The following is a 17145-nucleotide window of genomic DNA, read 5'->3' on the forward strand; positions in this document are numbered from 1 at the left end:
TCTCCTACGTCGAGTTGCAAAGCTTTTTTTGTAAAATTGCTATTACGTGTTGAAGTGACCTCCTTGGAATAAAAAAATGATAGCCCACTCAGGAAGGTGAAGGACGTACGTAATGAAGTGGTTTGTTAATCTTTCTTTCCTAATCTGTTTACCGTCCAGGGTTGGTTTTTCCCTTGGACTCAGGGAGTGACCTCACGTCTACCGCCTCAAGGGCAGTGTCCTGGAGCGTGAGACTTTGGGTCGGGGGATACAACTGGAATGGAGGACCACTACCTAGTCCAGGCAGCCTCACCTGCTATGCTGATCAGGATCAAAGGCATTATGGGGTTGATGGGGAGATTGGAAGTTATAGACAAGGAAGAAGTTCTTTTCCATGGTATCCCACTGCTCCTCCAGGCAAATGCCGGGATGGTACTTTACTGAAGGCCACGGCCGCTTCCTTCCCATTTCCTTGTCTATCCCTTCCGATCATCCAATCCCCACGCAAGGCCCCTGTTCAGTATAGCAGATGAGGCCGTCTGGGCGAGTTACTGACCCTCCATTCCAGTAGCACCCCCGACCCAAAGTGACCTTGAGGCGGTAGAGGTGGGATCCCTCGCTGAGTCCGAGGGAAAAAGAACCCTGGAGGATTAACTGATTAAGAAATAATTCAATAAAAAATAAGATAAAGTCACAACTCAGTATTCCGATTCCACATACCGGTACAGTAAAATTAGACGTCTCTGTATCAACTATACTATACTTGAGAAGATTCTGAATAGGAGTAGATAAATACCGCTTTCAATTTTTTTTCAAAAGTTGTAAACTGGTATACGAAACCTCGGCCACAGAAGTAGCCTGCGAACTGAGAGCCTTTGACCGCTCAGCCATCCTGAATAATTACGTTGTGAGTTGTCTCTCAATTTTCTCTATGCTAGACTTTACGACTAGTTGATAGAATACGCAGTAAGTCAAGTATTGTTAATGCATTTTAGCGGAGTCATTCAGTTTAGGGTATACAATAAACAGGGCGATGTCAGAAGTGGGATTCGAACCACGCCAAGGCAAGGGAACTGCGACCTGAACATAGCGCCGTAGACCGCTCGGCCATCTTAACTAACCGCGCTAGCACCTATCTCCACTTGGTCTGACACAGACCCCACGGCCAGTTGTCAGTATGACCCAAGGACCAAGAAGAAACATCATGTCAGCAGTGAGATTCGAACGCACGCCCACAGAAGTGGACTGCGACCTGAACGCAGCGCCTTGGACCGCTTGGCCATCCTGAATTGTAGCAGCTGCTGCCTCTCTCCGTTATCTCTACCCCAGACCCCACGTCTAGGTGGCGTAATAAGCTAGATTCAAGTATTGGTAATGCTTTTGGAGCGGAGTAATCCAGTTTCCGGTATCCAATAAAAAGCGCGATGTTAGAAGTGAGAATCAAACCACGCCAGCGCAAGCAAAATGCTACCTAAACACAGCGCGTTGGCCTCTCGGCCATCCAGACATCGCGACCCCAACTGCGTTTCTCCGCTTTGTCTGTGGCAGACACCCACGCCCAGTTGTATGTATGACCCAAGGTCCAAGAAAAAAAACAATGTTACAAGTGGGATTCGAACTCACGCCCACTGAAGTTAACTGCAACCTGAACGCAGCACCTAAGACCGCTCGACCATCCTGACTTCTAGCACATGCTGTATCTCTCTTGTTTCTCTAACGCCTAGGTGGCGTAATAAGCCAGAAGACAAGTATTGGTAATGCATTTGGAGCGGAGTAATAAAGTTTTCAGTATCGAATAAAAAGTGCGACGTTAGCAGTTAGATTCGAACCACGCCGGGGTATGCGAAATGCGACCTAAACACAGCGCCTTTGGCCTCTCGGCCGTCCTGACATTGAAAACTGAGCTGCGAATCTCCACTTCGAGGCAGACCCCCAAGGACCAAAAAAAACTATAATGTCCAAAGTGCTCTGCGAACCCACGCCCACAGAAGTGGATTGCGACGTGAACGCAGCGCATTAGACCGCTCGACCACCCTGACACATTGCAGTTGCTGTCTCTCTCAGCTTTCTCTAACCCAAACACCACGTCTAGGTGGCGTAATAAGCTAGAAGTCAAGTGGTGGTAATGCATTTGGATCGGAATAATCTAGTGTGTCCGCCTCTGTGGTGTAGTGGTTAGCGTGATTAGCTGCCATCCACCGGGAGCCCGGGTTCGATTCCCGGCTCTGCCACGAAATTTGAAAAGTGGTACGAGGGCTGGAACGGGGTCCACTCAGCCTCGGGAGGTCAACTGAGTAGAGGTGGGTTCGATTCCCACCTCAGCCATCCTGGAAGTGGTTTTCCGTGGTTTCCCACTTCTCCTCCAGGAGAATGCCGGGATGGTACCTAACTTAAGGCCACGGCCGCTTCCTTCCCTCTTCCTTGCCTATCCCTTCCAATCTTCCCATCCCTCCACAAGGCCCCTGTTCAGCATAGCAGGTGAGGCCGCCTGGGCGAGGTACCGGTCATACTCCCCAGTTGTATCCCCCGACCAAGAGTCTGAAGCTCCAGGACACTGCCCTTGAGGCGGTAGAGGTGGGATCCCTCGCTAAGTCCGAGGGAAAAACCGAACCTGGAGGGTAAACAGAGGATGATGATGATAATCTAGTGTCCGGTATCCAATAAGAAGCGCGATGTCAGAAGAGAGATTCGAATAACGCCAGCGCAAGCAAAATGCGACCTAAACACAGCGCCGTTGGCCTCTCCGTCATCCTGACTTATCGCGACCCGAGCTGCTTATCACCGCTTTGTCTGAAGCAGACCCCAGGTGGCGTAATAAGATAGATTCAAGAATTGGTATTGCATTTAGTGCGGAGTAATCCAGTTTCCGGTATCCAAAAAATAAAAGTGCGATGTCAGAAGTGGGATTCGAACCCACGCCCACTGGAGTGGACTGCGACCTGAACGCAGCGCCTTGGACCGCACGGCCATCCTGACTTCCAGTAGTTGCTTTCTCTCTCAGCTTTCTCCAATCCAGACCATATGTCTACTGTAGGTAGCGTAATAAGCTAGAAGTCAAGTAACTTATTGGGAATGCATGTCGAGGGGAGTAATATAGTTTTCGGCATTAATAAAAACTGTGCTGTCACAAGTGAAATTCGTACGACGCCAACGCAAGTGAACTACGACTTAAGCACATCGCCTTTGGCCTCTCGGCCATCCTGAAATTGCAACCCGAGCTGCGTATCTCCACTTCGAGGCCTGTTGTATGTATGACCAAAGGACCAAGAAAAACCATCTTTTCAGAACTGGGATTCGAATCCAAGCCCAAAACAGTGGACTGTTACTTGAACCCAGCGCCTTACACCGCTCTGCCGTCCTGACTTGTATTGGTTGCTGTCTCTCTCCGCTTTCTCTCACACAGACCCCACTTCTAGGTGGAGTAATAAGCTAGAAGTCCAGTATTGGTAACGCATTTCGAGCAGAGTAATCCAGTATTCGGTATCCAAAAAAGCGCGATGTCGGAAGTGAGATTCGAACCACGCCAACGCAAGTGAACAACGACCTAAACACTACGCCATTGGCCTCTCGGCCATGGTGACTTATTGCGGCAAAAGCTGCATATCTCCACTTTGTCTGAGGCAGACCTCCCATGGCCAGTGGTATATATGACCCAAGGAAAAACGTTTGTCAGTAGTGGGATTTGAACCCATGCCCACAGAAGTGGGCTGCGATGTGAACGGAGTGCCTTAGATCGCTCGGCCATCCTGGTACACTGCAAGTGCTGTCTCTCTCCGCTTACTCTAACCCAGACCCCACGTCTAGGTGGCGTAATAAGCTAGAAGTTAAGTATTGGCAATGCATTTGGAGCGGAGTAATCCATTTTTCGGTATCCAATAAAAAGCGCGATGTCAGGAGAGAGATTCGAACCACGCCATCGCAAACGAAAAGCGGCCTAAACACAGCGCCTTCGGCTTCTCGGCCATCCTGACTTATAGTAGTTGCAGTCTCCGCTTTCTCTAACGCAGACCCTACGTCTAGGTGGCGTTATAAGTCCAGTATTGGTTAACGCATTTCGAGCGGAGTAATCCAGTTTTCGGTATCTTTCATCATCATCATCATCATCTGTTTACCCTCCAGGTTCGGCTTTTCCCTCGGACTGAGCGAGGGATCCCACCTCTACCGCCTCAAGGGCAGTGTCCTGGAGCTTCAGACTCTTGGTCGGGGGATACAACTGGGGAGTATGACCAGTACCTCGCCCAGGCGGCCTCACCTGCTATAGTGAACAGGGGCCTAGTAGGGGGATGGGAAGATTGGAAGGGATAGGCAAGGATGAGGGAAGGAAGCGGCCGTGGCCTTAAGATAGGTACCATCCCGGCATTTGCCTGGAGGTGAAGTGGGAAACCACGGAAAACCACTTCGAGGATGGCTGAGGTGGGAATCGAACCCGCCTCTACTCAGTTGACCTCCCGAGGCTGAGTGGACCCCGTTCCAGCCCTCGTACCACTTTTCAAAATTCGTGGCAGAGCCGGGAATCGAACCCGGACCTCCGGGGGTGGCAGCTAATCACGCTAACCACTACACCACAGAGGCGGCCTTTCGGTATCTTTAAAAAAAAAAAAAAAAAAAAAAAAAAAAAAAAAAAAAAAAAAAAAAAAAAAAAAAAAAAAAAAAACAACACACGATTTCAGAAGTGAGATTCGAACCACACCAACGCAAGCGAACTGCGACCTAAACACAGCTCCGTCGGCCTCTCGGCCATCCTGACTTATTCGGATGCGAGCTGCGTATCCCCACTTTGTCTGAGGCAAACCCCACCGGCCAGTTGTATTTATGACCCAAGGACCAAGAAAAAACACCGTGTCAGAAGTGGGATTCGAACGCACTCCAACAGAAGTGGACGATGACCTGAACGCAGCGCCTTAGACCGTTCGGCCATCCTGACTTACCTGCACCACTGCTGTGTATCCCCAGTTTCTCTGAAGCATACATCGTGGCCAGTTGCTAGTACGTCCCAAGGTCCTAGATCCCAGAAAAAAGTCATGTCAGAAGTGGGATCGAACCCTCGTCCACAGAAGAAGACTGCGACCCGCTCGCTAATAATTATGGAAGTAGATTAAATCTACCCCCCCCCCCCACCATGCCCCTGTTCATCATAGCATGTGAGGGCGCCTGGGCGAGATACTGGTCCTCCTGCCAGTTGTATCCTCGCGACCCAGTCTCACGCTCCAGATACTGCCCTTGAAGCGGTAGAGGTGCGAACTCTCGCTGAGTCTGAGGGGTAAAAACAACCCTGGAGGGTAAACGGATTAAGAAAGAAAGGTCTTATGGCGACGATGGGATAGGAAATGCCTAGGATTTGGGAGGAAGCGGCCGTGACCTTAATTACGGTACAACCTGGTTGAAAATGGGAAACTACGGAAAACCATCTTCAGAGCTGCTGACAGTGGGATTCGAACCCACTATATCTCGGACGCAAACTCAAAGCCGCGCGACCCTAACCGCACGGCCAACTCGCCCACTAGAAAGAGTATTTAAAGTAATTTTTTTCATTTACTTGTTTGTGTTTTTTCTTTCCTTTCTTAATCTGCTTACCCTCCAGGGTTGACTTTTCCCTCGGACTCAGCTAGGGATCCCACCTCTACCACCTCAAGGACAGTGTCCTGGAACTTCAGACTCTGGGTCGGGGATACAACAGGGGAGAATGACCAGTACCTCGCCCAGGCGGCCTCACCTGCTATGCTGAACAGGGGCCTTTCGGGGGATTGGAAGATTGGAAAGGATAGGCAAGGAAGAGGGAAGGAAGCGGCCGTGGCCTTAAGTTAGATACCATCCCGGCATTTGCCTGGAGGAGAAGTGGGAAACCACGGAAAACCACTTCCAGGATGGCTGAGGTAGGAATCGAACCCACCTCTACTAAGGTGACCTCCGGAGGCTGAATGGACCCCGTTCCAGCCCTCATATCACTTTTCAAATTTCGTGGCAAAGCCGGGAATCGAACCCGGACCTCCAGGGGTGGCAGTTAATCACACCCACCACTACACTACAAAGGCGGACTCTTTTCATTGTTACAAAAAGTGTGTTATACCCATGATATATTCATGGAAACTGTTTAAATATCTTTTTTCCCCGTGTTTTAATATTTAAAGTACAAGTAAGCCACCCCCGGGGGCCCGGGTTCGATTTCCGGCTCTGTCACGACATTTGAAATATGATACGAGGGTTGGAACGGGGTCCACTCAGCCTCGGGTGGTCAACTGAGTACATGAGGGTTCGATTTCCACCTCAGCCATCCTCGAAGTGGTTTTCTTTGGTTTCCCACTTCTCCTCCAGGCAAATGCCGAAAGGGTACCTAACTTAAAGCCACGGCCACTTCCTTCCGTCTTGCTTGTCTATCCCTTCCAATCTTCCCATCCCCCACAAGGCCCCTGTTCAGTATTGCAGGTGAGGCCGCCTTGGAGCGGTAATGGTCCTCTTCCCCAGTTGTATCACCTGACCGAAATTATCAAGTTCCAGGACACTGTTCTTTAGACGGTAGAAGTGGGATCCGTCGCTGAGTCCGAGGGAAAAGCCAACCCGGGAGGGTAAACAGATTAAGAAAGAAAGAAAGAAAGAAAGAAAGAAAGAAAGGATGAATCTATAAGTAATGTTCTGCACAATAGATGTCTCCCTGTAGTAGTAAAATTTATTTCGGCAATATTTAGCTGCTGTCATTTACGTCTCTATGTATTTTCATTGTATACATATTTACTCCGTAGTCCCGTTTCTTGATACCTGGTTGTGGGTGAGGTGACTTGAAGATATTCTTCTCCTTTTCTTTTTCCTAATCTGTTTACCCTCCAGAGTTGGTTTTCCCCTCGGACTCAGCGAGGGATCCTACCTGCACCGCCTTACGGGCAGTGTCCGGGAGCGTGAGACTTTGGGTTGGGGAGATACAACTCGGGAGGAGGACAAGTACCTCTCCCAGACAGCCTCACCTGCTATGCTGAACAGAGTCATGGTTGGGGGAGTGTGATGGGAAGGGATAGACAAGGAAGAGGGGAGGAAGTGGCTGTGTCCTTAAGTTTGGTACTATCCCGGAATTTGCCTGGAAGAAAAGTGCGAAACCACGGAAAAACATTTCGAGGATGGCTAAGGAGGTAATTGAACCTCCCCTCTACTCAGTTGACCTCCCGAGGCTGAATGGTGCCCGTTGAGATGAATTTATATGTCATGGTTTCTTACGACAGGATGCCCTTCCTGGCACCAACCTCACTTGAGGAGCTAATGAACTAGAAACGAATGGTGATGAATGAAATTTGATTAGGAGGTGGAAGGAATCGACCGTGGTCTATGAATGTATGAATAGGAACTGTCCCAGTATATGGTCAACCACACAAAAACCATTCTGAGCTTAGCCGGCGGTGTGCTTCGAACCCGCTCCACTTCCGAACGCAGAGCTTGGCTTTATAGCCATAGCGCGTTAACAGGTGTGGCCTCTCCGCTCTGTCTCTATTCTTGTTCTATATTGCTAGAAGTGTATAAACAGTATACGAGAATTTTAGACAACTTCTGTGAGTTGTACGTATTTGACGCCATAGTAATTTCTGTCCCATAAAGTTGATGACTCCTCACTTCCCCAAGATTCTTTGTATTAAATTCTTCCATCGTGAAACATTCGACACTGACAGTCAGGACCAATGATTCACAAGCAATAACAGTTCCTACGCACCATTTAAACACAGTTCTGAAGAAATGTTCACAAAGAAAGGTGTTCTATTTTTATTCTGCTGTCTCACATCTTTGCCCTGCCCACGCACCTAATTTTGGCGTTCCACCACCCCTGTGGCAGAGGGGAAGAACTGATTCACGGAAAGGAATGCTGTCCTTCCTGTCACGCCTACTTTGAGCGTGTCGGGACATGCTGCTATACACTACAAGATCCTACGTTACTCATCCAATAAAATACCTGCTGGCCAAAGACCTTTCAAGGTATTCACTGTCCAGATCCGGCTTGGATGAAAAATAATTTAACAGGTGAACCCATATTCAGGGCTAGGCGGGCAGGTAGGGACAAGTCTGCTCGTGACACAGTGGGGTCAGGAAAAAGAAATGGAGACATTGCTCCACTGAGGAGTACAACACTTCATTGCAGATGTAAATTATATAATGGGAATTTGCAATTGAAGTAGAGCAGCACTGCATTATGGAATATATAAACGAACACATTTTCTTAAATACAGTACTTTCACGTTTAGATATTGTCCTTGTACGTTCCACCCTTCTTCCTAGTGATACTTAATGAGCTTTCTCTTTGTCAATCATCTCAGCGGTAAGTCGATGAACAGCCATGACCTGTCTGTCGTAATCTCCTTCGGTAGAGATCTGTGAAACTACAGTATATCCACATTGATGTTCGTTGTTAACCGTCTCAGGTTTTAGATAACTGCCAGTATCAGCTCCATTCAGGAATACAGCTACGGAACTTTGAGTTCCACATTATAAATGGACAAAAAAGAAAAAAAAAAGAAAGCAAGAAGAGAAAGACATGTTAGAGTAAGAAAGTATTCTCACTACCTGATATGACTGAAATTTCAACTCTTACGTCGCGAATTCCTACTGTAAAATGTGTGAAAACCCCGCCTCTGTGGTGTATTGGTGAGTGTGATTAGCTGTCACCCCGAAGGCCCGGGTTCGATTCGCGGCTCTGCCATCCTGGAAGTGGTTTTCCGTGGTTTCCCACTTCTCCTCGAGTCAAATGCCGGGATGGTACCTAACTTAAGGACACGGCCTCTTCCTTGTTTATCCCGTCCAATCTTCCCATCCCCTCACAAGGCCCGTGATCAGCATAGCAGGTGAGGCCGCCTGGGCGAGGTAATGTTCCTCCATCTCAGTTGTATCCCCGACCAAATGCCTTATGCTCCAGGACAGCCCTTGAGGCGGTAGCGGTGGGATCCTTCGCTGATTCCAAGGGAAAACCAACTCTGGAGGGTAAACGGATTAAATAATAATAATAATAATAATAATAATAATAATAATAATAATAATAATAATAATAATAATAATAATAATAATAATAATAATAATAATAATAATAATAATAATAATAATAATAATAATTGTACCGGGCAGTACACCTCCACGCCGCTAATTCAAACATTGCGCCAGTTGAAACTCCTCTACTGGAGGAAGCCTGAACTTTAACAACCACATTAATTCTAAGATTTCTCAGAAGATGTCACTAATGTAAATTTTGAAGTGTTCTGAACTATGTTAGTTTCGATTCGTTTTTGTTTTCTCTGTATTAAGAAGTGTGAACATTCTCTTCTAGATGGCACTACTTAAGAACTACTATTGTGCACCCTAGTGCGAAGTGAAGGAACTTTTTTTGAAGAAATTTGCTATTCATAAGTTTGTTCTTTGTTAAATTTCTTTCAGTCATCGTTTGGGTTGGCAGTATAACCCTTCTCTTTCCGCCAGTTTTGAATTTGACCAATAAGGAATTTCTGTAATTAATTTTCCACCAATAAGGTGTTTCTTCTTCGTCTGGTGTATTAGTTTTTGCCATTATCCAATAAAATTTTGTGGGCGGGTTGTAATCATTCATGAAACGTCTCGAATGTTCCACGAGGGTATTTAAACTGCTGATTTTCGGGTCTCCGGGCCACTTCAGTAACATCTATCCTAGTGTGATTATGTAGCAGGGGGCCGGAAGCGCCTCTTTCTTCGGGCAGCAGTTCATCCATCAGGTAATGGCCATTTTATAACTTAATTTCTTGCTAGCTCAGCAGTTTAACCCTCGGGGCAGGTTCGAAACTTTTATAATGTAACTTTCCTGTAAAATATAAAAGACACTTGGTCTAAATCCCGTTTCTTTAACTACAAATTGGGATAGAGAGTGCCTAACCCTCTCGAGCTCCCACTCATATTGTTTTGAGGTGACGACGTTTTCATAACAGTTTCCCTTCTCTTTGTAATGTACTAAAGTTTTCCTATCGTGTCACCTCCGTAGTATGGGATTAGCCCTTGCATAAGCGGCCTAGTGCCAAAATAGGTTTTAATAAAGTGTATTAGGAGTGCAAGTTACGCCTCCACTCAAGTTAGTATTTTGGGGCCATGTAATTGTCTTATTTCTTTACTGAATAGGCCTCAGTAGGTTGGGTATTTTTACCCCTGTTCTTGTGTGCCTGGAGGGCAGCTTGAAGGTGGAGTTTGGTGTGGCCTTTGAATAGGCTTGAACTTTGAGAGCGGGTTGCTCTTTCTTAAATTTGGTTTCTGTGTGCCTCGAGCAGGCTTAACTGGGTAATTGGGAGCTAGTGCTCCTCGGTATGATTGGGGTTTTCTGCCCCTTTGTTGAACCTTATACATAAGTAAAGTTGGGCTCATTGCTCAAGAATTGTGTGTCTGGGGGCTCGAAGCCCAAATCCATTAACAAATTGTAATTGTACATTCTTAATTTGTTGATATGCTACTGAGTACCTGTTACACTTGTTACTTCTTGATCTTGAAAAGAAAATATAACCTTTGTTAAATTTTAAATTAACTTTAATTTCGTAAGTTGAGACCTATTCATCCCAGCACCTTCTTTCACCTCTGCTGTTCCACAGATACCTCGGAACAATAATAATAATAATAATAATAATAATAATAATAATAATAATAATAATAATAATAATAATAATAATAATAATGTAAGAAGATTCCAAGAAATGAGTAAATATGTAAATTGGGAACATGGAATGTTCGATCACTCAAAAGAATTGGAAAATTTGAAAATGTCAAAAAGGAGATGGATAAACATGAGATTGACGTCTTAGGACTAAGCGAACTGAGATCGTCAAATAATGGAGACTTCTGGAGTGGTGACTACAGAATTATTTATTCGGAAGATGAAAAAGGAACGGATGGAGTTACCTTTATCTTAAAACGAAAACTAGCGAATCAAGTCCAAAGCATTTGGGGATTTAGCGAAAGAATTATCATGATCACACTCAAAACAGAACCTAAGGATGCAGTATTAATCCAGACACACATGCCTACATCGAGTCGTGCTGATGATGAAGTGGAAGATATATATGAACAACTGGAGGAAGTATTGATGAAAGTTAAAGATGATGATAACCTAGTCATCTTGGGAGACTGGAATGCTGTTGTAGGAGAAGATAAAGTAGATAACTGTGTGGGAAAGTATGGACTTGGGAATATGAATGCAAGAGGGAACAGGCTTATTGAGTTCTGCAGAAGTCATATGTTGAGTATTGCCAATACCTGCTTTGAACAACCAAAAAGAAGAAGATACAGTTGGACAATGCTAGGTAATGGAGACAGATATCAGATAGATTACATGTTGATAAGAGACCGTTATCGAAACCAAGCCAAATCATGTAAGAGCTATCCGGGTGCAGATGTAGATTCAGAACACAATCTGGTGTTGATGAAGAGTCAACTACGATTAAGAAGGAAGGTTATAAAACAACCCTATACGAGATAGAACATTTTTTTTTGCTAGGGGCTTTACGTCGCGCCGACACAGATAGGTCTTATGGAGACGATGGGATAGGAAAGGCCTAGGAGTTGGAAGGAAGCGGCCGTGGCCTTAATTAAGGTACAGCCCCAGCATTTGCCTGGTGTGAAAATGGGAAACCACGGAAAACCATTTTCAGGGCTGCCGATAGTGGGATTCGAACCTACTATCTCCCGGATGCAAGCTCACAGCCGCGCGCCTCTACGCGCACGGCCAACTCGCCCGGTAGATAGAACATTAACAAGGTAAAAAGTGACAAGCAAGCTTTGAATGAGTTCGAAGAAAAAACTGACGAAAGAATTGACCTTAAGATAATGTTTGGAAATATACAGGAAAGATTGGGACAAAATAAAAGAGGAAATAACTGAAACAGCTGAGGCATGTTTCGATAGACAGGAAAAGGTGGTATACAAACCTTGGATCACCGGAGAGATACTGGATTTAACGGAAGAACGTAGGAAGTGCAAATCAAGAGGAAACCTGAGGAATATGCAAGACTTAGAAACAAGATTAATAGAGAAGCAAAGAAAGTAAGGAAAAATGGCATGAAAAGAAGTGCAAAGACAGAGACGAATATTTGGCGAAGGGTAACAAGGAGAGAGCATCCGCCGAGATATGGAAACAGTTTGGAACAAGAAAGAAAGAAAGAACACGATGAACATCATAAGAAACAAAAATGCTGAAGCCCTAAGTGAAGAAGACGAAGTAGTGTTAAGATGGAAGGAGTACACAGAAGAACTCTATGAAGGAACTCTAGATGCAGATGTCCTTGAAAGTTAGGACCTAGTGGATGCTGATGAATTAGGACCACCAAATATAAGAGAAGATTTAGATAAAGCCCTGAAAGAGTTAAGACATAGAAAGACTTCAGGGCCTGATGAGATACCTGCCGAATTTTTACGGGTCCTAGGAGATAAAGCCAAGGACAACCTATACAAGCTAATAGATGAAATATATATAACAGGAGATTTTGAGCAAGCTATTAGAAACAAAAAAGCACTGATCAGAGAGGTGTGAGGATCATAGAACGTTGAGCCTCTCTCCCATGCCTCCAAAACCATAACACGTATTATCTACCATCGGATCGAGAGAAAAGTAGAAGATAAAATTTCAGAAGAACGGTTTGTTTTTAGAAAGGGGAGAGGCACACGAGAAGCCATCCTAAGTCTCAGAGTAGTTATTGAAAAATCCCTGGAAACTGATAGACCTGTGGTAATTGCTTTCATTAATTTAGAGAAAGCCTTTGATAAAGTAAATTGGAATGTACTGTTTGAAACCCTAAGAAAGCTGAAAGTAGACTACAGGGACAGAAGAATACTCTATCAACTTTACACGAACTGGACAGCATTAATTGGCAAGGAAAGAGTGGAAGCAAGAATTGGGAAGGGAGTAAGACAGGGATGTGGACTATCGCCACTTTTATTTAACATCTACATCGACGAAGCCATTAAAGAATTTTTAGCTACGAACAGTGATGGTATAAAAATGATGTCAAACTCTTCAGCACCATACGTTTTGCAGATGATATAGCCCTGATAGCTGAGAATGAGAGAGGAATGGAAAAGGCACTGAATCACATAAACGAATTACTACAAGACAGGTGCGGTATGAGAATAAACAAAAAGAAAACCAAGGTAATGGTATGCACTAGGGAGGATGACCAAACTGTCAATGTGCTAATGGATGGAGAGAAATTAGTCCCAGTAAAGGAATTTAAATATCTGGGGAGTCTGATCACATCTAATGGAAAATGTACGAGGGAAGTAAATGCTAGAATTGCACAGGAGTCTCTCTACTAACATCCAAGAATGTTAACGTAGAGTTGCAGAAGCACTTTGTGAAAAGTTTTATATGGAGTATTGTAAGCTATGGTTCTGAAACATGGACCCTAAGAAAATCAGATGTTTTGAAACTCAGGACATTTGAGATGTGGTGTTGGAGACGAATACTAAAGATCCCTTGGACTGATAAAGTCACATACGAGAATGTTCTCAAAAGAGTAAGTGAGAAACGCACCTTGGTTGAATCTTTGAACAGAAGAAAGAATAGCTTTGTTGGCCATTTGATTCGTCATTCTGATTGGTGCACCACCCTTATTGAAGGGAAGTTGGAAGGAAGGAGGAGTAAAGGAAGACCAAGAACTCAGTTTATGGGCGGCATTAAAGGCAAATACACCTATTGCCACTTGAAGCAATTGGCTAAAGAAGACGCTTGGAAGACATGCATGTCACCCACCAACCTAACGGTTGGGGATAATAATAATAATAATAATAATAATAATAATAATAATAATAATAATAATAATAATAATAATAATAATAATAATTCATTAATGAAGAACCTTACAGCCTTTTGCTGTACCATTTCCAGTTCACTGAGAGTCCTGTTTGGTACAGGGCCTATACGGATGCTCCATATTTCAGCTTTCGTCTAGGAATTGCTGCTCTTTAACACCCTCATTACAAAATGTAAATTACATTTAGTAAGGTAATTACATCCCCTATGTGAATACCTCATGTTAGGTATTTTTTATGTGAACTCCTTGGTATTTATGGTATATGAGAATAATGAAAAATCCATTATTACCGAATAGCTTGGGAATGTCGAGAAACCGATTCTTCTTCTTATTATTTTATACCGCTTTTCCCGCACCTGTGGGGTCGCAGGTGCAAACTGCGTCGCACATGTAGATTTGGCTCTGTTTTACGGCCGGATGCTCTTCCTGACGCCAACCATATATGGAGGGATGTAGTCACTATTGCATGTTTCCGTGGTGGTTGGTAGTGTGGTGTGTTGTCTGAATATGAAGAGAAGAGTGTTGGGACATACACGAACACTCAGTCCCTAAACCAGAAGAATTAATCAGAAGCGATTAAAATCCCCGACCCGGCCGCGAATCAAATCCGGGACCCTCAGAGCCGAAGGGCAGTACGTTGACCATTCAGCCAACGAGTCGGACAATCTCGAGAAACAGATTGTGGTGAATTCAAACTGTTACTGTTACCAAGAATCTCACTTTCAACAAAGCCTGCTTTCACGAGTCATTCAAGGTATCCTGAAGAGTCATGGATCTGATCTCGGGTCATTTGCGTTTGGAATCCTCGCACCGCGCTCAAAGATGCAGGTCTGTTCCTTGGCCGGTTGATTAATTGACAAGCCTTAACAAAGAAGAAAAGGTGCCTCATCCTTGCATTGTGCACGTGTCTCCGAGCTGAGGTATGTGGCTGTGAGCTCCTCACTACTGGAATGTTCACACATTCCGTTCGACTACGTCATCAGATGATGTGCTCTGTGAAACAAGAGAGGAAGTTACATCCTTGGAGGGAATAGCCTTCTTTCACGAATAAAGAAGATCATTGTTTTAAGATGCCCTAACGGTTATCGTTCCCTGGACACTGTAGGAGAGTGTCAAGCTTGAGATTATGTCACATTTAACATCAGCCAATCTACTCTTTACGAGGTTTACCAGATCTCCTCTGTTATCCGAAACTTAAAAATGATAGGGGTGGGTTTTTTTTAGGAAAATGGGAAAATATCCTCTTTTCGTGGTACAGACAGCTGTTTAACTTCAAAGTAAGAGGCTATAGTAAGGTAGGGGGCCCATATTTTGTCCCCTTAGCAGGTTGGGACTTGTAGAAATTCAAGAATATTATGGACAAGGCTAGAAATTGGTAAATGCTTATTCTCCACTTACGGACAAGTTACAATGAAAATGTTGTAACGTAAGGTAGTCAATGTTGTTGTTGTTTGAGTCACAGTCCATAGACTGGTTTGATGCAGCTATCCATGCCACCTTATCCTGTGCTAACCTTTTCATTTCTACGTAACTATTGAATCCTACGTCTGCTCTAATCTGCTTGTCATATTCATATCTTGGCCTACCACTACCGTTCTTACCCCCTACACTTCCTTCAAAAACCAACTGAACAAGTCCTGGGTGTCTTAAGATGTGTCATATCATTCTAACTCTTCTTCTCGTCAAATTTAGCCAAATTGATCTCCTCTCACCAATTCGATTCAGTATTTCTTCATTCGTGATTCGATCTATCCATCTCACCTTCAGCATTCTTCTGTAACACCACATTTCAAAAGCTTCTATTCTCTTTCTTTCTGAGCCAGTTATAGTCCATGTTTCACTTCCATACAATGCCACGCTCCACACGAACGTCTTCAAAAACATCTTTCTAATTCCGATATCAATGTTTGAAGTGAGGAAATTTCTTTTCTTAAGAAAGCTCTTCCTTGCTTGTGCTAGTCTGCATTTTATGTCCTCCTTACTTCTGCCATCGTTAGTTATTTTACTACCCAAGTAACAATATTCATCTACTTCCTTTAAGACTTCATTTCCTAATCTAATATTTCCCGCATCACCTGCCTTCGTTCGACTGCACTCCATTACCTTTGTTTTGGACTTATTTATTTTCATCTTGTACTCCTTACCCAAGACTTCATCCATACCATTCAGCAACTTCTCGAGATCTTCTGCAGTCTCAGATAAAATAACAATATCATCGGCAAATCTCAAGGTTTTGATTTCTTCTGCTTGGACTGTGATTCCCTTTCCAAATTTCTCTTTGATTTCCCTTACTGCCTGTTCTATGTAAACATTGAAAAGGAGAGGGGACAAATTGCAGCCTTGCCTCACTCCTTTCTGGATTGCTGCTTCTTTTTCAAGGCCCTCGATTCTTATCACTGCAGACTGATTTTTATACAGATTGTAGATAATTCTTCGTTCTCGGTATCTGATCCCCATCATCTTCAGAATCATAAATAGCTTGGTCCAATCAACATTATCGAATGCCTTTTCTAGATCTACGAATGCCATGTACGTGGGCTTGTCCTTCTTGATTCTATCCTCTAAGATCAGACGTAAAGTCAGGATTGCTTCACGTGTTCCTACATTTCTTCTGAAGCCAAATTGATCTTCTTCCAACTCAGCTTCAACTTGTTTTTCCATTCTTCTGTAAATAATACGTGTTAAAATTTTGCCGGCATGAGATACTAAACTAATGGTGCGGTAGTTTTCACACCTGTCAGCACCGGCTTTCTTGGGAATAGGTATAACAACATTCTTCTGAAAATCGGATGGGACTTCTCCTGTCTCATACATCTTGCACACTAAATGAAATAACCTTGCCATGCTGGTTTCTCCTAAGGCAGTCAGTAATTCAGAGGGAATGTCATCAATTCCATGTGCCTTGTTCCTATTTAGGTCACTCACAGCTCTGTCAAACTCTGACCTCAAAATTGGGTCTCCCATTTCATCAGCATCAACAGCCTCTTCATGTTCCAGAACAGTGGCGGTTTCTGGTATAGCGCAATGGAGCAATGAACCTCCAGTTTATATCAAATTGTACTCAACTACGTTATTTTCATAACTCCCTTGTCAATCTCGAAGCTCTTGCTAAGTCCCTCTATCCGTAATATACTCGTACTGGCTTTCAATTCATGTGAGCTGCGCAAGGTCTGTGGCTGGATACTTGTCTGGAATGAACCCCCTTGCAAAGGCGATCTCTCCGTCCGTACATAGGCGAAGGGAGTGGCGAGGTGCGAGGGGACGAAAACCAGCACTAAGGCAAGACCAGGATATCGCAGAAACGGATCTCTGTTCTTTACGCATGCGCAATAGGCCACTGTCTCAAGACTAGCTAGTCGTGTTGTTGGGGTTGGGGTATGTGCCTGCC

The 17145-nt window shown here is 44.4% G+C and overlaps 1 non-coding gene across 1 annotated transcript; it reads right to left on the minus strand.

Moving 5' to 3' along the window:
• Nucleotides 1-2871: 2871 nt before the first annotated feature.
• On the minus strand, nt 2872-2955 carry TRNAL-CAG (transfer RNA leucine (anticodon CAG)). Its single transcript has one exon. It is a non-coding gene; the product is annotated as a tRNA-Leu (tRNA).
• Between the last annotated feature and the right edge of the window lie 14190 nt (nt 2956-17145).

This window comes from Anabrus simplex, chromosome 4 (assembly GCF_040414725.1).
Source record: "Anabrus simplex isolate iqAnaSimp1 chromosome 4, ASM4041472v1, whole genome shotgun sequence".
NCBI lineage: Eukaryota > Metazoa > Arthropoda > Insecta > Orthoptera > Tettigoniidae > Anabrus > Anabrus simplex.